The sequence below is a fragment of the Lactuca saligna genome, chromosome 6 (genome assembly GCF_052625555.1).
Source record: "Lactuca saligna cultivar CGN05327 chromosome 6, ASM5262555v1, whole genome shotgun sequence".
NCBI classification, from domain to species: Eukaryota; Viridiplantae; Streptophyta; class Magnoliopsida; order Asterales; family Asteraceae; genus Lactuca; species Lactuca saligna.
The window spans coordinates 63642000-63667074 of NC_136422.1; the positions used below are offsets into that span (position 1 = coordinate 63642000).

Consider the following 25075-nt stretch of genomic DNA (forward strand, 5'->3'; position numbering starts at 1 on the left):
AATCGAATCCACCACTAGATGAGCTTGAAGAAACAACTATAATGGATGTTTTAGGGTCTAGTTATGATTTTGATGAATTTGAATTCACTAGTGGATGAACTTGATGAAATAAATACTATGAATGTTTCATGGCTAAATTAGGATAGTGAGGAAACTGTACCCAATATAAACATGGAAACGAAAATGGGAGCAATTCGAAGTGTGTTTATGTGTTTAGGAATGTCATCCCCAGAATCAACAAGGTACTGGGTGTTTTCATTTAATTTATTTAATTGTGTTTCAAACAATCCTTAAAATTACAAGATATTAGGGTTGATTAAGTGGATAAACCTTTGAATTATCTTTGTGAATGTGTATTGTAATTGTTATTGATTCATTTGTATTTCTATTGATGTTAAAGTCATTTGTCTAATGGTTGATTAATTATATAAACGTGAAGTTGTACAAATTTTTTGATGGTTCAAAGTCTAGCTTCACAACTATATAATACAACGATATGAATGAATTTTTTTCCCCATAATATTCATCGAGTCTTAAGAGCAATCCATATGGTGGATCACCCTTTAAGCCCCCATCAAAAGTTGCGAATGAAGCCCTTGTCTGGGATAGTGTTACGATCCTACATCCTACAAACTAGCTTTTGGGAGTGAGCTCTACATTTGTGCTTGTGGCGTGGTACTAGCCTAGTATGGAATGAGTTAATATCATATGGATGAAATCACATTGTTGTTCACATCGTTCATAGATCAACACTGGTGGCTCCTCCTTTAAAAGCCCACCAAAAGCTGGAGGATGGGATTACAATTAATCTTGTGTTGATATATATATATATATATATATATATATATATATATATATATATATATATATATATATATATATATATATATATATATATATATATATATCAACACAAACACAAGATTATATATAGATCAACACAAGATTATATATATATATATATATATATATATATATATATATATATAGAGAGAGAGAGAGAGAGAGAGAGAGTCAAGATCAAATAAGAAGGAAATTTTTGGTAGGAAGGTAAGAAGTTTTTTTTCTACATATTTTTTTCGCGAACAAACAAAATGAATCATTAGATGATTCATTTCTAAGATGATTCACAAGAAAAAATTCTCAAAAAAACATCTCGATGATTCATTTATACAATGATTTTGTTGTTATTCACTAAAATTATCAAAAAAATGAATTTTTTCTTAATTTACTTAAAAATGAATCATAAAGATGTTTTTTTTGGGAATTTTTTCTTGTGAATCATCTTACAAATGAATCATCTAGTGATTCATTTATTTTGTTCGTCAAAAAAGTATGTAGAAAAAAAACTTCTTACCTTCCTACCAAAAAAAATTTCTTACCGGATCTATATCATATATATATATATATATATATATATATATATATAGAGAGAGAGAGAGAGAGAGAGAAAGAGAGAGAGAGTGGCGCAGAAACCTCATGTGGTTTGACATATGCAATTAAAAACAATAAAAAGTATGTAAAACAATGTTTTCTAATATGCTATATTTTTAAATTTTTGACAATAACTTTTTCATAAAACGTAGAGCAAATTATAGTTGTGGTTCCCGTCGTTTGGTCAGTTTTTCACTTTTACTCCAAGTTTTGAAAATTCGACAAGATGCATCCATGTGGTTTAAAAAATTGCATGACACATTCCAGATTTATTTAAAAAGATCATTTTACCTTTTTTTATCTTTTTGTTTTTTTTCTTACACATTCATATATATATATATATATATATATATATATATATATATATATATATATATATATATATATATATATATATCTTTTTATACCTTAATAAATATTTAGCCTCAAATATTGAATTTTAAGAGGTACAACCCTTAAAATATTATATACATCAATATTATATACAACAAGTTTATGCATTGCAAAGTAATTGAATATTATCAGGTGTAACCGTTGAAAAAATCAAACTTTATTTAAGACTCTTATCCCCGATCTGGCTTAAAATCTGTCTTGTGCTCCTTCACTTATATATGGCCTCTACCTCAATGGCTGTTGACCAGGTCCTCATTCATGATCTCGCCCAGCAACCTCTCCAATATATCACCCTTTCTTTCGCTTGGTGATGCTATATGATAGTTCATCTTCTTCACCATTTATATAACCCTCCCATTCTCTCATTCACCGTTGACTACCTGCCGCCTTCGACCACATGCTTCCCTCACCACCTCCACCGTATTCTTTCTCTCATTCTCAAACCATACTCCTCTTTATCCAATCGATTTGTTGGTCTCGATCTTAGATTAGTTGGATCATACAAATGATGTTTTAGTTATTTAATCATCACCTTCATCGACCATTGTCCCACAATCAAAACAATATCTATCACCATTTAAAGGAAACCACAACCACTCTCCTCATTCTATCTTCCCTAACCACCAACCTTCACACCACATACTTCCCTCTCCACTAGTAATCTACCTCTGGCTAATAAGTTAAAGACCCAGTGGCCGCCCCCTCTGAACCACCAACAACCAGGACCTCAGATCTGCCATTGCTTCACCGCCACCACCACCATTCTTTGTTTAGCCTTCAAAACCCCACTGGTTGCTCACCTCTATCTTCTTTGTTGGAAACCCTAATCTACCCACAGCCTACTGCAGAGCAATATCAGTTGCCGATGTCAAAGTCGGTCAAACTGATAAACCAATTCCATTAATGTCTTCCTTGATTTCTGAACCTACTGATTCTCCTTATAAATTCAACTTTGTAGCTCCTCACCCTCTTCTTCATCTTTCGTACACAAATCAAGCAGGAAATTGGTTTTTTACTTTTCATTTAATCCTCTTCATCATGTTGAAATCAGTTAAAGCATGCGCATAGGAATTGCTAGTTATTTTGGGAATATTAGTTAATATTTTGTCATGGTTTCGTCTATCGCATAGACACAAATAGATATCATTAGGTATGTTTTTGTATTCAGATTTTCTTTTCAAACATAAAATTTATTTTGACAGTTGTTTGGGTTTATTATTCCATATATGAAATATCCCAGTTATGACCAATTTTGTGAAGAATATGTGTTCATTTAGCTCAGTAGTTGAACGGATTTTTTAAAGGTCCCAAACTAAAAGAAAAAGATGAATCTTCCAGGTAACCACTTTGAAATGAATCTACCCTCTACAGTAAGAGATGCAATAGACAGTCCATGTTTGTTTCTTCCTGTATTCTTCGATAAATATATCCTACTTTAGCAAATTAAACTATTTTTCCTATCAAAATTTGGTCTAATTCCTTTTTTTGGTTTTATTTTCAAGATCAATGATGAAATGAGGCAAATTATGGTGGGGGTACTAGAAATGTCGATACCAAATACTAAAGAGTTACTAGGAGCATAGATGGTGGCATTAAAAGAGTAGTATACATATCATAATGACCAGGTGAGTTTGTGCCTTCTCAATCACTTTATAGTGTTTTAAATTTATATAAAAAGATTTAGGTAATGATGTATAATCTTTATAAGATGCTGGAAATTAAGAGCAAGAACGTGAAGTCCATTTACACGAGGGTATTAGTTCTTATATAGTTATAGCATCATCTGTTATAATGGAATGTGTGGTCATTATGGTAATGTTCAAGAACGTGAAGTCCATCTACACGTTGGGACGTTGTCCATCATATGGAGTACGCCGGGTGTACTCCGAGAAATTCCATTGGGTTGATTTTGGGCCATGGGCCATTAGGGGTTTTAGGCTTTGATTAGTTGAGTTTTGTACAAAAAGGCAAAATGGTCTTTTGCCGTTAATATTATAAAGGATAACTTGGTCCATTGATTATGGGTTAAAACCCTAATTATTGATTATGGTAATTATTGGATTATGTTTAGTGTGCGGAGCCATGTTTGTAGCAGATCGAATGTAGGATTCAACTATTTTCAGCTAGAGGTGAGTGTCCTCACTATATCCATGGGTCGAAGGCACCAATACCGACCCATTATTCTATTATGTAAAATGCTAGCTGTTATGTGACTGTAACATATATGTTTGTATGATCAGGTTGAAATAAAACCCAAGGAGGATCCCACTATTATATGATTGGAGTGAAATAAACCCCAGTGTGTGGCCTATGATAATATGATCGGGTTGAAATAAAACCCTGGATAGGCCCCACTTCGTTTTATCGGGTTAAAATAAACCCCAGGACAGGGCCCTAGGGTTGGGCCCATATTTGTTTACTAGGTTGGAATATACCCTAGTGATATGCCTAGTTTATATGTTTGGTATGTGGTATTTTGGGGGAACTCACTAAGATTTATGCTTACAGTAGATGTTTATGATTTCAGGTACTTCCAGTACAAAAGGGAAGAACCTAAAGTGTAACACCCAGTCTCAGGTATGCATTTAAATTCAAGTCAAACTTCATATTTTACTCTTGCACCCTATTTAAACAACTTATGAGGATTCCACCCTAGCCTCCATCACCCCAAGCCCTGTCCTTAAAACCCTAAGCAGCTGTGAGCATTTTTGAGCTATTTTGTGCAATTTTGAGTAATCTTGTGTAATTTAGAGCTTGTGTGAAGAAGAGGAAGAATGAAGGCTTCAAGAGGAGGTTGCAGATCCAAGAACAACATCATCTTCTCCTCACGTTCTGGTAATAAAGCTTAACACTTGACTTGTGGTTTCTTATATCTACTTATGGTTATTTTATGGATTTTTGGGCCAAGAAGCTTTATTCATGGGACTTAGACGTCCCAAGTTGATTCACCTTCAGATCTGGAACCTTGAAGTGCCCTCAATGCATAAAGGTGCCATCTTTATGGCCATGAGAACCCCATGCATGTAATAAAACCCCAATTTTGGCCCTTTGAGCACAAATGTCCCATGTATGCACGTAAAGTTCATGACTTTACGTGTTATATCAACTGTAGGAGCCCAGGTCTACCTTTTGGATTAGATCTGCACATCAGAAATCGAGTTATAGACTTAGACATTAGTAGACTCGATGAGTCGTTCTTGGGATTCGGCGAGTCGGGGGTTTGGTTATCCAACCTTTTATGATCCTAAGGGATCCAATTGAGTTTATAAGGGATCTAGATGAGTCCAAAAGAAGGTCTCAACGAAGTAGACGTAGTTATGGTCCTGGAAACCATGGGACTCGGCGAGTGTATGAACACACTCATCAAGTCCAAAGCAATCTCCCAACCCATGAAGACGGACTCGACAAGTTTTTCATACAACTAGGCTAGTCACTGACTAGTAGCACTTATGATGAAGATAAACTCGAAGATTTCAAGGTTGAAATCGGCGAGTCAGTAGTAGATTGTCCCGATATCGATTGAAGGAGAACTCATCGAGTTCTTGCTAGACTCGATGAGTAGAGTCGGGTTTGTTGGGTTTTGAGCATTCTAACACTCCTATGGTGTACATGCAACCCTAAATACCTTGGATCTATGTTTTCTCTATTATACATGCAAATATGAATTTTCAAGGTATTGTTCTAACTAGCATTATATAAAGTACACTTAATATAAATTCTAGTAGAATTACTTACCTCTTGTTTGGTGCTTGATTCCATATAGCTTGAGAGCCTAGTGCCCTAAGTGTGACACCTCAAATGGTTCACATAACATCAAGTGCATTTAGAATAACATAGAGAGAAATTAGAACACTTTAAAATCGGCTTGCCCTCCATACATAGACTTAGTGGCCGATTTTGACAAGAATGATATGCTATCCATGGAGCATTCTATGGGTTTTATCCCAACTTGATAATCCATGGAGCATTAGCCCACTATATAAGTATGGATGATTTACACAATCAACCCATATATTTAATTAGTCTTCTTTTGATCACTTAATTAATTCTAGATTAATTCTTGATCAATACTAATTAAATAATCTTATTAATATATTGGAACGTATTATATATTAATAGACCTTAAGTGTTATTTCTCTCATTTTAGTCTATCCAAATGCATGATGCCATGCAACCCAAATGGACCATGTTGGGTCGGGTCAAGTATATACCAATTATAGTTATGGACTTAGACACTAATCCAACAGAGTTGGGGGCAGATAAAAGAATAGGGACTCGATGAGTTGGCATACCAACTCAACGAGTCAAGTCAAGTGGATGTTGACTTTGACCAGGATGTTGACTTTAGATAGGGATAAAATGGTCACTTTACCCTAATGTTAGTTATCAGTTTTTGACTAAGTGTCTTTATGGAAATTATAGTCGGAGAGTTGACGGAGCAGCAGGCAGAGATTCCTCACCCAGAGTTTCGGCAGTCAGACACACAAGGTGAGTTTTCCTTCAGTAGAAACGGGTCTAAGGCACCAATGCCAGCCCATTTTTGTAGTAGAGCATGTTGGGGTGAGCCCGATGCAGTTTATGTGTTTTCGGACTTCGGTCCAATGCCGGGGTAGTCCCGAGAAGTAGTTAAGTATGCGTGATGTCTTTGTGATTCATGCAGGTTATAAGATATGTGCTATGTATTTCGTATTTCGGTCCAATGTCGGGGCAAGCCTGATGTATGTTAGTTTACATGTTATGTGTTACATGTTTCGGGGTAACCTCGATATCGAGGCAAGCCCGATGTATGTTATATATTATGCTATATATTATGTGTTTTGGGGCAAGCCTAATGCAGAATAAGTGATTATGTTATGTGTTTATGATATATGTGATGCTGCATATGTTCCAGGGTAAGCCCGATGCTCGATGCGATCAGATGCCGGGGTGAGCCCGATGCCGGAAAGGAGTCCGATGCTCTATAAGCCGATGCCAAGATTCGTCCTGATGTACTTAGGAAGTGTCTCAGAGTTATGTTATATGTTAAATGTGCCTTGTATGGTATGTGGTAGTTTGGGGGAGCTCATTAAGCTTCGTGCCTACATTTTTAGTTTTTTTGTTTCAAGTACTTCAGCTAGCAAAGGGAAAGGCTCGAGTTGATGGCATGGAACACACCACAGTTTATTAGCCTGGGAGCTTAATCTGATATTTTATATGAGACATTTATATGTTAACAGAGTTTATAAGATTTTGAGATACATGTTTGATGATTTTATCTTATGGTGATAACATTATGTTTGTCAAATGATTTTAAAAACAAAATTTTTGGCTTGCATTTTGAGATGTTTCAAGTTGGTATCAGAGCCTTGGTTTGAGGGATTCGAGCACACTTCTGTGTTTGTCTGAACTCAAACTAAGGAAGTGGTATAAAGTTTTCAAAGTAAAAGAGTTTTAGAAAAAGTGAAAATAATTTTTAGAAAGAAAAGAACTTTGAAAAGAGAAAAGGGTGTGGTGCATGCAATCAGCCAAGCTCAAGTACTCCCAAATTACCCATACAAGTTTATGTTATGTTATGATTGTCAGCTTTATTAGAACAACATGCTAGATTAGGACTATGGATCTAGGAATGATGCCTTATGTGCATGTTATATGTGTTTCAACTTTATGATAACCGCATGCTAGTACAAGATTGTCAGTATGATATCTAGAGTAGTATATGGTTGACTATGTGTACTCGATGCTTGAATGCTACTTGCTTTGTGCTTTTAGGAGTCTTAGTTATCTCTTACTAACTAGTAAATGAATATGTTATGTTACATATTGTGGAGATTAAATAGTTTCAAAAGGTTAGGTCTAGCTCTATTGCGCAGCTCTTTTCTGAGTTCAACTGTTGTAGGGTAGGATCTCACATTCGAAGAATTATCTAGTCTTAGTGATATGTAATAGTAGTCATGAGCTAGTTAGGGGGAGGTAGTAGGGACTTCTTATACAGCCGATAGCGGAGAGTGGGTTGGTGATTACCCTAGGGCAAGCCTAGGATGAGATTAGCAGGGAGCAGTAGTAGTAGAAGGTACTCGGTGGAGTCAAGGCAGTTCTTGAGGAAAGTACAGATATATGTGGAAGGTAGTATAGGCCCGTACTACTGAAAGCAGAGGATCCGTACTCGAATCAACGAAGGCCGAGACAAGACCAGGGAACTTGTATAAGATGTGATTCCTTGAGTTATATTAGTATTGTGAGCGTTGTCATTATACGTTTTCAGAATGGTGGTTTTGCGCCTTATACCAGCAGTGGTCAGTTCAGGTGCCGAGGAGGGATCAGGTTCAGGATCTGGAGTTAAGCACTTAGATGAGCAAAGTAGGGAGTTCATCTCCTTAGAGATCACGCGTAGCATACTTGATCAGACTCATGTGATCTTCGGTTTGATCAAGGAGGGTATTCTGGAGCTGATGGATGAGAGATTGAGTGCATTTCGCACTGAGGTGTCGGCCATGATGGAGTTGTACAAGCTCACGTTAAGGGAGTTCAGGGCATGTGGAGCTCCTAATTACCAGGGGCCCCGAGACCCCATTTGTAGTACCAAATGGTTGGAAGACGTAGCCAACGCATTCCGCACTGGCAAGTGTCCCGAGGGGGACAAGGATAGGCTCACGTCTTGTCTTCTGAAGGGCAGGGCACATGACTGGTGGGAGGAGGTCGGGAGAGCCATTGGAGATGACACTGTGTTGGATGCTATGACTTGGGGTGATTTTACGACCAGTTTTAGAGTCGAGTTCGCACATGTTATTGAGGTGCAGCAGCTTGCTAGGGAGTTTCAGGATCTCCAACAGACGATAGAGACTGTGGCAGAGATTACCGCTAAGTTTAGGGAAAGAGTCCTCTTTGTTCCGTAGTATGCAACAGACAAGGAGATGCAAAAGGCCCGATACCATGAGATGTTGCGAAGGGAAATTCACCAGTTTGTGAACCGATCCAGCTGCAAGACACTGGAAGATATGATAGCACGGGCTCGAGAGAGGGAGTTGGATTTAGAGATGGAGAGGAAGAGGAAGACAAAGTGAGTTCATACAGGGAGTATGGGCAAGAAGCGCAAGGTATCAGATCACAGATCTCGGAGCCATCAGAGCCACGGTCATTGTGGAACGTGTGGCGGGATGCATAAGGGAGCATGCAAGGCAGGGAGTTCGAGCTGCTATAAGTGCGACCGAACTGGTCACATGAGTCGAGATTGTACAGCTACTACCACTACCACACCAACATCAGATCTAATTTGCTTCTAGTGCAATAAGCGGGGACACAAGCGGTCCTAGTGCCCGGGCTTAACAGCAAGGAAGGTGGTAGCACCTTCTCCTGCCACTTTGTGGATTCCAGATGGCCGTCAGGGCCGGACTGATGCACCAACGACGTAGAGCAGGGCTTATTCAGTTTACTACAGAGGAGGCACAAGTAGCTCCTGACGTGGTGATGGGTATGTATTTTCCTCTTATATCTATATTTGATATCGTTTATTTCTCATGTTTATGTGTTTGTGTATAGGGTCATTCTTAGTGAACGACATTCCAACTATGGTATTATTTGATTTGGGGGCTACCCGATCATTTGTGTCGCTCGCACTTAGCAAGGGATTTAGCAGAGTTCGAGGGGAGCTGGATTGTCCACTCGATGTTGAGATAGTTGATGACAAGATCGTCAGGGTCACGAGAGTTCATAAAGGATGCACTTTGCGGTTATTTGATGAGCAGTTCTCAGTGGATTTCGTGCGTATTCCCCTGCGAGGGAATAAGGTTATAGTAGGTATGGACTAGTTAAGCCCCAATAGGGAAGTGATAGATTGTGAGCAGCAATTGGTTAGAGTCCGCACTCCTAGTGGGGGAGAGTTAGTGATTCAGGGCGAGAGGCCACATCGTGGACCAATTTTCTATTCCGCAGCGAGAGCGAGACGTCACATTCAGCAGGGTTGTGTGGGTTATGTCGCGTATGTCATGGATACCCGAGATAAGGGTAAGGCGACAGTCAATGATGTACCTGTGGTACGAGAGTATCTGGATGTATTCCCGGAGGATTTGCCTGGGATACCTCCAGAGAGACAGGTTGAGTTTCGGATTGACCTGGTCCCTAGTGTGGCACCGATAGCCAAGGCACCATATCGGTTGGCTCCTCCCAAGATGCAGGAGTTGTCTACGCAGCTTCAAGAGCTACTAGACAAGGGTTTCATCAGGCCGAGCAGTTCTCCATAAAGAGCCTCGATCCTGTTTGTGAAGAAGAAGGATGGGTCGCACCGTATGTGCATAGACTACCAGGAGCTGAATAAGGTAATGGTGAAAAACCGTTATCCAGTCCTGAGGATAGATGATTTGTTCGACCAACTTTAGGGAGCATCTTGGTTTTCCAAGATAGATTTATGGTCCCGATATCACCAGATGCGGGTCAGTGATGATAATGTGCAGAAGACCACTTTTAGGACCCGCTGTCATCACTATGAGTTTGTGGTGATGTCGTTTGGTCTCACCAATGCTCCATACATGTTCATGGATCTCACGAATTGCGTGTGCAGACTGATTCTGGATCGGTCTGTAATAGTATTCATTGATGACATCTTGGTTTATTCCAAGACTGAGGAGCAGCATGAGGAACACTTGAGGGAGGTGCTAGAGACCTTGAGGAGTGAGAGACTATTCACAAAGTTCTCCAAGTGTGAGTTCTAGTTGCGCGAGGTGCAGTTTCTGAGGCACCGTATCAACCAGAAGGGTATATTAGTTAATCCGGCCAAGAAAGAGGATATAATGCAGTGGGATCTCCCGAGGTCTCCATCCGAGATTCGGAGCTTCCTGGGTTTGGTAGGGTATTACAGGAGATTTATACGGGACTTCTCGAAGATAGCAGTTCCGATGACCTGTCTGACCAAGAAATTGATGGTGTTTCTCTGGGGGTCCTGAGCAGCAGACAACCTTTGAGACGCTCAGGCAGCGACTATGCGAGGCGCCAATTCTCACCATGCCGGAAGGAGTAGATGACATTGTAGTCTAATGTGATGCTTCGATCACAGGAATGGGAGCAGTGTTGATGCAGCGGGGGCATGTGATATCTTATGCCTCGAGATAGTTGAAGCCTCACGAGGCTAACTACATGACGCATGATTTAAAGCTGGGGGCGGTGGTGTTCGACCTCAAGCTTTGGTGGAATTACCTCTACGAGGTCTGGTGTATTATCTAAACGGACCACAAGAGTTTGAGGTACCTCATGGAACAGCCGAGCTTGAACATGAGGTAGCGTCGGTGGTTAGATGTGGTAAAGGACTACGATTGTGAGATCCTTTACCACCCGAGCAAGGCCAACATAGTGGCTGACGCCCTGAGCTACAAGGCGGTAGCAACTTCGATTCGAGATATATGTCTGAGGATGACAATGATTACTACATTGCTGGAGTAGATTAGGGAGGCGCAGCTTGAGGGCCTGTAGGAGGAGTACCATAAGTGCGAAAGGATAATGGGCCGAGTAGCTTCGTTGGATTACGATAGCCGAGGATTGTTGACCCTGGATGGGAGAGTCTGGGTACCGTATTGGGGCGGAGTACGACAGGTGCTGATGGATGAGGCCCACAAGTCTCGGTTCTCCATCACCCAGGGGCGACGAAGATGTATAAAGATCTTCGATCCGATTATTGGTGGCCCTGCATGAAGCGGGACGTAGCTTGGTATGTGGAGAGATGCCTGACCTGCAGGAAGGTCAAGGCAGAGCACCAGAGGCCCCACGACAAGGTGCATCTGTTATGCATTCCCGTGGGGAAATTGGAGGATATCACTATGGATTTCATTACTAAGCTTCCCAGGACCGCGCGTAGGGTTGATTCGATTTGGGTTATCGTGGATCGGTTGACAAAGAGCGCTCATTTCATACCGATCCAGGAGAGCACCTCGGGCGAGAAGTTGGCCGAGATTTATGTGTGCGGGGTAGTGGCATGTCATGGAGTGCCTATCTCAGCGGTGTCAGACCGAGATGTCTGGTATACTTCCAGGTTTTGGAAGCGGTTTCACGACGAGATGGGTACTCGTATCCATTTTAGCACTGCCTTCCACCCTCAGACGGACGGGCAGAGCGAGATGATGATTCAGACTCTTGAGGACATGCTTCAGGCATGTGTGTTAGATTTTTGTGGCAGTTGGGATACGTATCTTCCGTTAGCGGAATTTTCATATAACAACAACTACCACTCTAGTATAGACCGGCCTCCCTTTGAGATGCTCTATAGGAGGAAGTGTAGGACCCCAATTTATTAGGATGAGGCCGGTCAGAGAGTCACTAGGAGTACGGAGATATTACTCAAGACCACGGAGCGAATTCAGCAAGTCCGGAGCAGGGTCCAGACTGCTCAAAGCTGGCAGAAGAGTTACGCCGACAAGTGGCATTCGGACTTGGAGTTTCAGGTGGGCGACATGGTCCTCCTGAAAGTGTCACTCTGAAAGGGTTTTATCAGGTTTCGGAAGCGGGGCAAGCTGGGACCCATGTTTATTAGTCCATTTAGGGTTTTGGCCCGGGTGGGTCAGGTTGCGTATCAGTTAGATCTTCCAGCAGAGCTCAACCAGATCCACAACACGTTCCATGTTTCCCAGTTGCGGAAGTGCTTAGTGGATGAATCAGCAGTGATACCTCTTGAGGACGTTCAGGTCGACGATAGCCTAAACTTAGGAAGGTGCTGAGGAACAAGAGGGTAGAGTTAGTGAAGGTGCAGTGGCAGCACCGCAAGGGTTCAGAGTGGACGTGGGAGCTGAAGGAGGAAATGAGGGAACACTACCCATAGTTGCTTCCCAATACATCAGACTTCGAGGACAAAGTCTAAGACAAGTGGGTGAGAATTCTAAAACCCAGTCTCAGGTATGCATTTAAATTCAAGTGAAACTTCATATTTTACTATTGGACTCCATGACTTGGGGACTCAACTCGTTGAGTAGGATCGACCCCGGGTTGGAGTATTAAGTAACCTACTCGACGAGTCAGAAGGCCGACTCGGCAAGTAGGAGCTGTCTGGGTGAAACCCTAAATAGGAGGGTTTTCACCCTATTTAAACAACTTATGAGGCTTCCACCCCAGTATCCATCACCCCCAAGCCCTGTCCTCAAAACCCTAAGCAGTGGTGATCATTTTTGAGCTATTTTGTGCAATTTTTAGTAATCTTGTGTAATTTGGAGCTCGTGTGAACAAGAGGAAGAAGGAAGGCTTCAAGAGGAGGTTGCAGATCCAGGAACAACATCATCTTCTCCTCACTTCCTGGTAATAAAGCTTCACACTTGACTTGTGGTTTCTTAGATCTCCTTCTGTTTATTTTACGGAGTTTTGGGCCAAGAAGCTTGATTTATGGGACTTGGACATCCCAAGTTGATTCACCTTCAGATCTTGAACCTTGAAGGGTCCTCATGGCATAATGGTGCCATCTTTATGGCCATGAGAACCCCATGCATGTAATAAACCCTAATTTTTGGCCCTTTGAGCAAAAATGTCCCATGCATGCATGTAAAGTTCATGACTTTACGTGTTATATCGATGGTAGGAGCCCAGATCTACCTTTTGGATGAGATTTGCACATCAAAAATCGAGTTATAGACTTAGACATTAGCAGTCTCGACGAGTCGTTCTTGGGACTCATCGAGTCGGGGGTTTGGTTCTCTAACCTTTGATGATCCTAAGGGATCCAGTTGAGTTTATAAGGGATCTAGATGAGTCCAGAAGAAGGATTCAACGAATTAGACGATGTTATGGACCTGGAAACCATGGGACTCGACGAGTGTATGAACACACTCGGCAAGTCCAAGGCAATCTCCCAACCCATGAAGACAGACTCAATGAGTTGTTCATAAAACTCGGTGAGTCACAGACTAGTAGCACTTATGATGAAGATGAACTCGACGAGTTCAAGGTTGAACTCGGCGAGTCAGTAGAAGATTGTACCGATATCGATTTAAGGAGAACTCGTCGAGTTTTCTAGACTCAAAGAGTAGAGTCGGGTTAGGGGCAGATAAAAGAATAGGGACTCGGCGATTGGTGGACCAACTCGGCGAGTTGAGTCAACTAGATGTTGACTTTGACCAGGACGTTGATTTTATCTAGGGGTAAAATGTTCACCTTACCCTAAGGTTAGTTATCAGTTTTTAACTAAGTGTCTTTATGGAAATTATAGTCGGTGAGTTGCCGGAGCAGCAGGCAGAGAATCCTCACCCAAAGTTTCATCAGCTACACACATGAGGTGAGTTTTCCTTCAGTAGGAACGGGTCTATGACACCAATGGTGACTTGTTTATGTAGTAGATCATGCCGGGGTTGGCCCGATGCATTTTATGTGTTTCCGGACTTTGGTCCGATGCCGGGGCGGTCCCGAGAAGTAGTTAAGTATGCGTGATGTCTTTGTGATTCATGCATGTTATATGATATGTGCTATGTGTTCCGGACTTCGGTCCAATTTCGGGGAAAGCCCGATGTATGTTAGTTTACTTATTATGTGTTACGTGTTTCAGGGTAAGCCCGATTTCGGGGCAAGCGCGATGTATGTTAGATATATGTTATGTATTATGTGTTCCACGGCAAGCCCAACGCAGATTATGTGAGTATGGTATGTGTTTATGATATATGTTATGCTGTGTATGATCCGGGGTAAGCCTAACGCCGGGGTGAGCCCGATGCCTGATGCGATCGGATGTTGGGGTGAGCCCGATACCGGACAGGAGTCTGATGTCGGGTAAGCCAATGTCGGGATTTGTCTGGATGCATTTGGAAAGAGTCCTAGAGTTATGTTATTTGTTATATGTGCCTTGTATGGTATGTAGTAGTTTGGGGGAGCTTACTAAGCTTCGTGCTTACAATTTCAGTTTTTGGTTTTAGATACTTCATCTAGCAAAGGGAAGGGCTTGAGTTAATGGCATGGCACACACAACAGTTTATTAGCATGGGAGCTTACTCTAATATTTTATATGAGACAATTATATGTTAACAGACTTTATAAGATTTTGAGATACATGTTTGATGATTTTAACTTATGGTGATAACATTATGTTTGTTAAATGATTTTAAAAACAAAATTTTTGGCTTGCATTTTGGGATGTTTCACGACGTGATGGCACAACATCCTCCCCCATGATTTCTGCACTTTTTGGATACTATTACTCTGATGTTTTAAATATTGTACCTTGTTATTGACTTGGACCTATTTGGTGATTGAAAATATTGATGTTGAAGCAGGAATGAGCCCGATCATGGACAAAGAACTTCAACAGCTACGATAGATGATCTCAAGTGTATCTAGAGTAGTCCAACCTATACTGGACGTCCCCCTAACAAGCCATAGGATCACAAGATTCTCTCCTTGAATCGCTGACACCGAGGTACCAAAGCACGTCCAAACTCACATCATGAAGCCTTATGACGAGACCATAAATCCTGAACAACATGTGGCACAATACAAGGAAAGAATGGAGATCATCCCCAGTCCTACACACTTGAAGGAAGCTTACCTGTGCAAGAGGTTTGGTTACACCCGCACAGGATCAACCTTGAAATGGCTACTAAATGTTCCTCTTTATTGTATTACTTAACTTTCACATTTAGTTAATACTTTTAACAACCAATTTTTTTTATAGTAGAGCATTCGAGAAGATCACTAGTGATCTCTATCGGGTGGTTCAAGATCCTAATGAGTCCTTCTGGGATTTCGTGAACAGGTCTGGTAGGGAAGCTCTAAGTATCCCCAGCATCGACATGGAAACTACTGTGGAAGCCTTCAAAATGGGACTAAAGAAAGACTCTCCTTCCTACGAACCTTGTAATGACCTCATGCAAAAGAATGGATGAAGAAAGGAGCATGGCACTAAGGTTCATAAGGCTTGAAGTAGACAAGGAGATCCAAAAGAGTACAAACCCACAAAGATCATATGAAAATCCCAATAGGAAAGTCGAATCATTGGCCCCAAGTTCCTATAAATCTAAACCTTAATCCAAACTTGGTCATCATAGGGTTACTGCTCTTAAATATGAAGGGGAGGAAGAGGAATTTCCTAAGATCACTGACTACTATTTTTCTGTGGATGTTTCAGGTCTAATATTTTCCATGTAGGATCTTAGCGACAAAGAGAGATGGCCAAGAAAGGGAGAAAAGTCCACGACTTGGAAAGACAAGTCCAAATGGTGTGACTACCATGAGGACTTTGGTCACATCACAAAAGACTCTATAGCCCTAAGAAAAGAGATTTTACCTACTCAGCAAAGGATACCTTAAGGAGATCCTCGAAAGAAGAAAGGAAAGATCCAAAGAAAAGGAACAGAATCCTCATAGAAAAGCCAGGATCCCCTCCTACGGATGCTAAGGTAATCAATGTAAGTTCTGGAGTATCTGACATTTGTGGCACCTCTTATTCTGCAACAAAAATGCATGCTAAAGTGTTGAAGACGGAGAAAGAAGAAAGTCCACGGAAAACACATCGATCACAAACGAGAAGGAAATCACCTTCAACGAAACAGATAGAGTATACATCCAGGATCCTCAATACAATGGTCTGGTGATCACTCTTTACATTTCCAACCATTTTGCCAGAAATATCCTTGTTGATGGAGGATACTCAGTCAACATCATACTATTGGATGCTCTGAAAAAGATGAACATCTCCAAAGGAGAAATAGTCAAAAAAATCCTCAGTGCTGATCAGATTCAGTGGGGAAACAAAACATATTGTCAGCGAAATAAAGCTACCTATTTACATAGATGGGGTAAACTCTATGTAACGCTTTTGTTTAATCGATACATTGTCCTCTTATAATAGGTTGACCATGGATCCACAAAATGAAGGATGTCCCCTCGACATACCATTGATGTGTCAAAATTCCCACTCCATGGGGGAGAATAAAGATCATAGGTGATCAACAAGAATCCAATGAATGCTACAAGACTTTGATGAAATCTTCAACAATACCACAACAAGGATAACAATTAAAGCATGGGGAACGAGGTGTGTTGGAGACATGATAATAGGATGTAACTGGTGCCCCTACACCTCAATGATCCTGAAGCCAAAATCCTAATAGGATCCTCATTGCCAGAATGAATCGAATAGGAACTAATAAAGTTCATGAAAGATAAATGCAAAACATTATCCTAGAAGAATGAGGATATGTCAGGTATAGAAAAAAATATCATAACTCATAAACTTAACATTGATCCTTCTTTCAGACCAATACACCGAAAGAGAAGAAAGTTTGCACCTGAAAGAAACCATATCACCCAAGAAGAAGTAGAAATCTCCACAAAATAGGGATGACCGGGGAAGTCAAGTTCCATAGATAGCTAGACAACGTGGTCGTCAATGGTAAATGAAGAATATGTGTGGACTATACGAACCTGAATAAGGCTTTCCCTAAGGATCCTTTCCCCATACCACACATAGACTCCATGATAGATGCTACTGCTAGTCATGATTTGCTAATGTTTATGGGTGCATCAGCGGGATTCCAACAAATCCAAATGGAACCATCTGACCAAGAGGATATCACATTCATTACACCAACATGTATATACTGCGATACTACTATACCCTTTCGTCTTAAAAATGCAGGTGAAACATACCAAAGGTTAGCCAACCGGATGTTCAAGGATAAACATGGGGACACCATGGAAGCCTACATTGATGACATGGTGGTAAAATCAAAGAATGTTGAGGATCACCTTAAGGATCTTGAAGATGCCTTCAACATACCAGACGAAAATTCATTTGGGACAAAATTTTACAATATGGGTTACTCTTGTTTACAAAAAAATATGACAGTCGGGAATTATGATAATTGCTCATGATGTTTAAAACAAAAACAAAACAAAATAAAATGAAAACAAAACAAAATAAAATGAAAACAAAACAAAAAACAAAATCCAAAACTAAGCAATAATCCTCTCATTTCCAATAAATATATAAAAACAATCACACAAATGAACATTAATTTAATATAAAGCAAATGTTAAACATTACTCTAAATTAAACCTTAAGTTCGTAACTATAAAGCAAAGGTTGAACAGTATTCTCAAATTATTCCAAAATCCATTAAAAGTTAGTAAATATAAAACCAATGTTGAACATTACTCTAAAGTTATACTAAAGTCCAAATTAAACATAAATCCTTTCATTTCCATTAAAATTATTCCATCACACCAATGTTTATAAATATAAAGCAAAGGTTGAACATGACTCTAAAATTACTCTATAAATATCAAAATTAAAGCATAATAAAGATGGAACAAGTTCATGCCTAAATATATTGATCTTTTTTGGTGAATCAAAGCTCATAAACTACACCAAACTTTAAAAAGACACATAACATAAAGTAATTCAATCTTTTTAATCCCAAGATTAGATTATATTCTTAAATCTATTGGTAAAAAAAGAGATTTTAGACCTATTTAATAAGAGCACTAAACAACCATCGGTGCTTGTTCATTTTGATTATGGTATGCGTCATATATAAAGTAAAAAAAGTTGCTAAGTAGTAAGTACCCTACATATAAAAAGTAAATTAAATGACTAGGCACACTACATACACAAAATAAATGAAATCACTAAGTGTTGCAACAAGAAATACATAAACATTAAAGAAAAAGTTGCAAAATAAAATTAAGCTAGTCCAAAAAGACCTTGGGGAAGGAACTTTCTTAACACCCACACCCCTTCGAGTTGCGTGAAATAAAAAGTGTAACAAACATCAAATAAAGAACTAAGAAGAATCATAACTCATAAGCATATTTTTTTGGAATGGATGAATATTAGTAAACCTTATTTTTCATCCAAAATAAAGTTCTATGCTTTAATTCACATTCATACCTATATATGTTAGCTTAAGTCATTGTGTTTATGGTCTTAGGTCATAGAAAACTCTAACATGTTGGCCTTATAGTCCAAGCATTCAAGGTTGCAACATAACACAAGTTCTTATATCCATCTCATGTGATTCTAAACCAAATTCGTTTTGTCTAGATTGCCTTAATAAACTTGTTTACTTTCGAGAGGTTACCTTGCATGTGACTTCCAAAGGGTATGCTTTCATATACAAGCATTCATGCCCTTTTAGCTTTCAAGGTTATCAGTGTAATAGGGTTACAATCTATACCTTGCTTGATCCAAAGATTTCGGGTTGTCACAACAAATCAACTAATAAATGTGCCGGTTAACCACACACGCTCCATTGATCTATGATTTACATTAAGCTACCCTTTCTAGAAATTCTTTAGTAGCGTATTCAATCAAGCTACCCTGTTCTTGTTGCCACTCTTATTAGTCCCAAATTAGTGTGCCAGTTAACCACACACGCTCCACTAACGAATTAATAAAGTTAAAACTGTAATTTCATGGATTGGCACCCTTTTCACATTTTTCCTAAAGTAACTAAGATTAGGAATTTAATAAAATGTTTAGTTACTTTATATTTCATTATATTTTTAATGAGAATTAATGTCCTATCCTAACCTTTTAGCTAGCAACCCTCCACCAGTCAAGGAAGTGGTGGGTGAGAATGGACACCCATTAAACTGTCATTTTATAGGTAGTAACCTTATACCCCCTTATAGACCGGCTTCGTGAATGAGGCCTAGTAACGGTAAGACTGACTTTTCTTTTATATATATATATATATATATATATATATATATATATATATATATATATATATATATATATAAGTATTTTTATATTATAATAGTATAAGGGTAGAATTTTAATCTCTTAAAATTCCAGGGTTTTGGAATTAAATGTCTTATTAATGTGACTTTACAAATTCCAAAACTTGAGGGCAAGTTTTGAAACTTTTCAAGACTTTTCATATCCATAACTTATGGATATTTATGATTTTTAAAGTTCATGAATGAGACCTTTCATATAACTTGAGTAAAAGTTACAAAAACTCATATAATAAACACTTTTAAGATCAATCTTGATTAACAACAGTTATCCTGTAATTTTTCTATTGATCTATTCTAACTCATGGAAATACAATTCATATCAAATACTACAAATAATTACTTTATTATCTAAACATTTGACAATTGTCTTTAAAATGGATGAAGACTATCATTACCAATTCAGAAAATACATTTTTTAGGATTACAAAACGGTTTGTGGTAATGATCCTATCTAATTCTGGCCAAAAACTCGAAATTCTGCACACAGGGGCACTAGCTCATTGAGTGCGTGAACTGGACTCGCCGAGTTGATGCTTTACTGAGTGGACTTGGTGAGGTTGTTCATGGAATCGTCGAGTTCATGTGTCAGAGTGTAGAAAAATCGATTTTCCAGCTTTGAAAACAAGTGAGCATCACATATACCAGAAAACAATCCTAGGCTCTGATACTACAGTTGGGTTTTAAGCACCATAACACTCATATGTTGCACATGCAACCCTAGATGCTTTGGAACTATGTTTTCTCTAATTATACATGCATTTTTTCAAATTTCCAAAGCATACAACTTAACTAGCACACTATTAAACATAGCAACTAGATAGATGGCTTACCTCTTATGTTGTTCTTGGATTTGGAAGCTTTAGCACCTCAAATGTAATGGCTTGTCACACCCCCAAACCAGAACGACAAAAACTTCTGGGGGCGGATGGAGTGACTTCATGTTCAGTATCATAACAATTGAATAGTAATGAAACATAGCACCACAAACATTCATACATTTAGGTTTAGAGTATTACATTGTTTACAAAAAATAATTATTCGAAGGTCGAATACAACTAACTGAAAAGTAAATAACATGAAAGGACGGTGCCGACCCTCAAGAAAAGGTTGACTACCTGCCTGCTAGAAACCTAAGAATACAAATCATTTTGAAAAGCGTCAACTAAAAAGTTGGTGAGTTCATAAGCACATTTGTAGGTAAAATGTTCTAATATATTTGTTCACAATACATTGTAAAACTATAGAAATATGATCTTTTCTATAAAAGGTAGTTTGTATTAGAAAGAAGGTGTTCCCAGAAAATCCTATATTTTTTGTATAAAAAGAGGGTTGTGGTCTTAAAACCTTAAGACCAGAGTTGTGAAAATTAGTTTACATAATATACGAAACATATTTTTTGCATTTTATAAAGCAAATGGGGTGTATACCCTTCATTTGAAAAGTTTATATATATATATATATATATATATATATATATATATATATATATATATATATATATATATATATATATATATATATATATATATATAGTTCTAGAAAAATCTAGTATTTTCTTAAAGGTGAATTGTGGTCTTAAACCCCAAGTCTGAGATGGAAGAAAGTATCATACGGAAAATAGTTTATAACCTCTTTTTTTTTTAATAAAGCTAATAAAGTATAAGTTTTCAGTAAACCATGTCTCAAAATCAAAGACCAAGATAGAGGTGAATATCACACAGAAAGTAGTTTATAGTTTCATTTCTTTTTAATAAAGCTAATGAAATATTAGCTTTCCGTAAACCAGATCACAAATTCCAAGACCAAGATAGAGGTGAATATCACACAGAAAGTAGTTTATAGTTTCTCGTAAATAAAAAAAAAGATATATTTTTTTTATCCCTATGTGAGTTGTTATAACCGTACTAATATGATGGATTTCCTGGCTTGCCGTGTTACGGGCGTCGGTTTAGATGTGGCTATTTGTCACTAGACTGGCCTGGTCTAGCTGTAGTGAACAACTCAGGTGTGGGGTGTCGGCCCCATATAGATCTATACACAAACTCCCGCTCTCCCTCCAAGAGACTCTGATTATAACTAACATGACTTACCATGTACAGTAGGTAGGTATAACTAAAGGTGTCTCACTAGGGCCTCAACAGATTTATGTGAACTATGATTCCTTTTCTTGTAAAAAATTAGGATAGTTATACATTTCCATGATTAAACATGGCTTTGAAAAACGCGGTTCGTGACTTCCAAACTATAACGATTATAGTTTATCTTATTGGTTTGAAATTATTTATATACTCCACTATATAAAAATAAGGGTGTGTTCAGCTTGAAAAATATGAAATCAAAATATAGTACTTAGGTATTAAACCCACTAGAATAGTAAATGACTATACTGTACCAAAGCTTACTAGTAAAACTATCTTTTAGATAAAGGTTCCCAAAAACCATGTAGTTTACAGATCTTAGCTTTTTTTTTAATGATTTTATAACATTAATCATATTAGTTTTGATGATATATAAATACATATCACAATAGTTATACCAAAAACTATAGTATACCATAATTTGTAAAAACAATAATTTATCATTATCATAAGGATGAAAACTTGTAGTTATTTGTGGAATAAACATAGTTTGACTTGTATCCCCCCCCCCCCCCCCCCCCTTAAAACATAGAAAAACTTGAAAATATGGAGGTATGAAGCTCACCTTGGTTTGGTTTGGTGGATGATTTGGAGAGATGGCTAGAAGTTTTCAAGTCCTAACACTTGTAGAGTTTGATAAACTCTTTGAACCTTAGAATATACTAAGAATATTAACGCATAATTTTTTGTGTAAATATGATGAAATAAATAAAATATCATGGAGAATCACTTGCCAATATGAGATACTTACAAAAATCTAGGGGTTGCTTTGAATAAATAAGGCTTGGAGCTTGAATACGTTTAAGAGCACACTTAGAAGTTCACAGAATATGGATATGATGAATGAGAAGTAGTACTCATTCATAAAGGAGGGATATAAGTGATAAGGAAGGATTTACGTTTATTATATAGGAAAAGAGGGTGATTTGATGTGTACTTGGAGAACTGTTGGATAAATCATAAGGATCCGTGATTGCATGGGGAAATGGAAACATACAACTCATAAATCCGTAAACACTTAAAATATCTAAGTGTTTACGTCCAATATGCTCCCCGTGAAAGTGTTTATGCCCCTAATGTGCTTTCCTTTTGAGTTTACAGCCAAATGGAGGTCCACTAAGGTGTTTACGCCTTAGGATTCCTTTCTAGGATGGTGTTTATGCCCAAACATCACACCACTAAGTGGTATACACCCATGGATGGATCCCTTAATGTGTTCACAGCCAAGTAAGGTCCACTAAGGGGTGTTTACAGCCAAGGGTGGCCCAAGGGAAGGTGTTTACGGTTTTAGGTGATTCCTTTAAGTGTTCTTATGTTTTTAGCTAGTATGCACTCAAAGGTGATGGCCTTAGTGGGGTATTGTGCTAAAATTTCCAAACAAAGTGTTTAATGTGTGTTCCTTGCTAACTAGCCAAGGGTGCATTCAATCATGGTTCCACAAAACTTGTTACACATATTTATATCCATATATGTTGGCTTAAGTCATTATTCTTATTGCCTTCCATGTTCTAAGGTGGTGGGTAGACTAAGCTTAACACCACTAGACAATCTTTTGATCCAAGATTCTTATTCTAATTCATTTGTCTAGTTTGCCTTGATAAACTTGTTTACTTTCGAGAGGTTACCTTATATGTGACTTCCAAAGTGTATACCTCCATATATATGCACTTACGCCCTTTTAGCTTTCAAGGTTTTCATTGTAATAGGGTTATAATTTAGACCTTGCTTGATCCAATTATTTCGGGTTGTCACATGCCTCTAATGAGTTACAAACACCAAATGCGAAGGAGGCTTAAGAGAATAAGACTTATATGCTCAAAATCATTTCTACACTCTTCGTGTATCTTGTGCTACTGATTTTTGTCACCAAGAGGTTCCTTTTATAGTGTTTCAAACTCTAGGGTTCCATCCATGTAACCTAATGCACCATGACCTTCCATATCCATTAGGCTCCATGGACTGTTTAGCCCATCCTAATGGATAATTGGTGCACACTATATGAATGATTGATTTACACAATCAACCCCATATATTTAATTAGACTCTTTTGACCACTAAATTAATTCCAAATTAATTCTTGACCAATACTAATTAAATAATATGATTTCTCAATTAATATATTATACTTATAATATATTAATAAATCATCAATAACGTTATAATTAAAAGTCCATCCTATCAAATTGCACTGGTGAAGGCAACCCAAAAGGACCACGCTACAATCGGGTCAAGTACATACCATATATAGTTATGGGCTTAGACACCAAATCCAACAGTTTGAATTCATGCACTTGATATATTGCATCTAAAACACTTGAAACGGACCATCCTGTTGTGCCTCTTCAATTTTGCTAACTACTTTTTTAGCTCAATCTGTTAGCACTGTTGAACATTTCCCTGTAAAAAGATATATATATATATATATATATATATATATATATATATATATATAATTAACTTATTATTTGATATAATTAAAGTCCAAAATAAAGTCATACCTCCATCGATGTGATGCTTGTTACACCATTCCTGTGAAAGATGATGGAAGAACTCAAGAAGAGGTATTATAGGCATCTTCCTTGCATCTACAGATAGAGAATTCATGGACTCTTCACCATTAGAGGTCATGTAATCGTACCGTTTTGACGGGGAATATGCACTAGTCCATTTAGCACGTGGAATTTCACATAGGTACACCGCTACTTGCGGCCTAATAGAACTAAATCTATACCACAGATCTTCAAATATATTTCTTTTGTAAGCTCTCACAAGCCTCCAAAACAAGACTTTTTTAATCATTTTCCCCAAACCAGTGTACTATGTTTCCTAGTAAATGAAAAGCATGCAGGCCATGACAAACATTTGGGAAAACATTTTCAATACTAACCCAAATTCCATCGGCCTTATCAGTTACAAAGGTCAAATCTTGACAATCACCAATACATTCATACAACTTTTCAAGAAACCATGTCCAAGTAAGACCACTTTCTTTTTGTATCTTCAGATGGGCACCATCCATAATTATGACTTTATGACAAAAACGTTTGAACACTCGTATCTACAATATATTTGTATGGAACACATAAACACTCTACATTTTTTACAAATTAGTGTATATTAAATAACATCAAGTTTTTTGTATTTAGCATGCTCCCCAATAGCATAAAAAAACCACTCGAAACAATCTTTAAAATATGTTTGTATATAGGCCACTGTACCAGGATTATGCTTCTTCAAATTGTGAAAATAAATAGGAAGTTTGGAAAAACATTCTTCCGAGGATCCTAACAATGGTTCCATCACCAAGCTTGTTTGTAACTTACATTGATTTCCAACAAAACATTCAAATCCCTTGATATTTCATTAGGCCTCCAAACCTTCAAACGAGCTTTTCCCTTCATCTCATGCAATATAGTACCATGATTTTCTTATTT

The 25075-nt window shown here is 38.2% G+C and overlaps 1 long non-coding RNA gene across 6 annotated transcripts; it reads left to right on the plus strand.

Annotated features, from left to right (window-relative positions):
* The first annotated feature begins 1991 nt into the window (after positions 1–1991).
* On the plus strand, positions 1992–7081 carry LOC145000758 (uncharacterized). 6 transcript variants are annotated; one of them, XR_013661350.1, is made up of 7 exons: positions 1994–2977; positions 3166–3236; positions 3330–3452; positions 4355–4404; positions 4579–4662; positions 6250–6315; positions 6719–7081. It is a non-coding gene; the product is annotated as an uncharacterized LOC145000758 (long non-coding RNA). The 6 variants fall into 6 exon arrangements; XR_013661349.1 differs by having other exon boundaries at positions 1996–2977; positions 3166–3222; XR_013661348.1 differs by having other exon boundaries at positions 1992–2977; positions 3166–3452.
* Positions 7082–25075: the final 17994 nt, after the last annotated feature.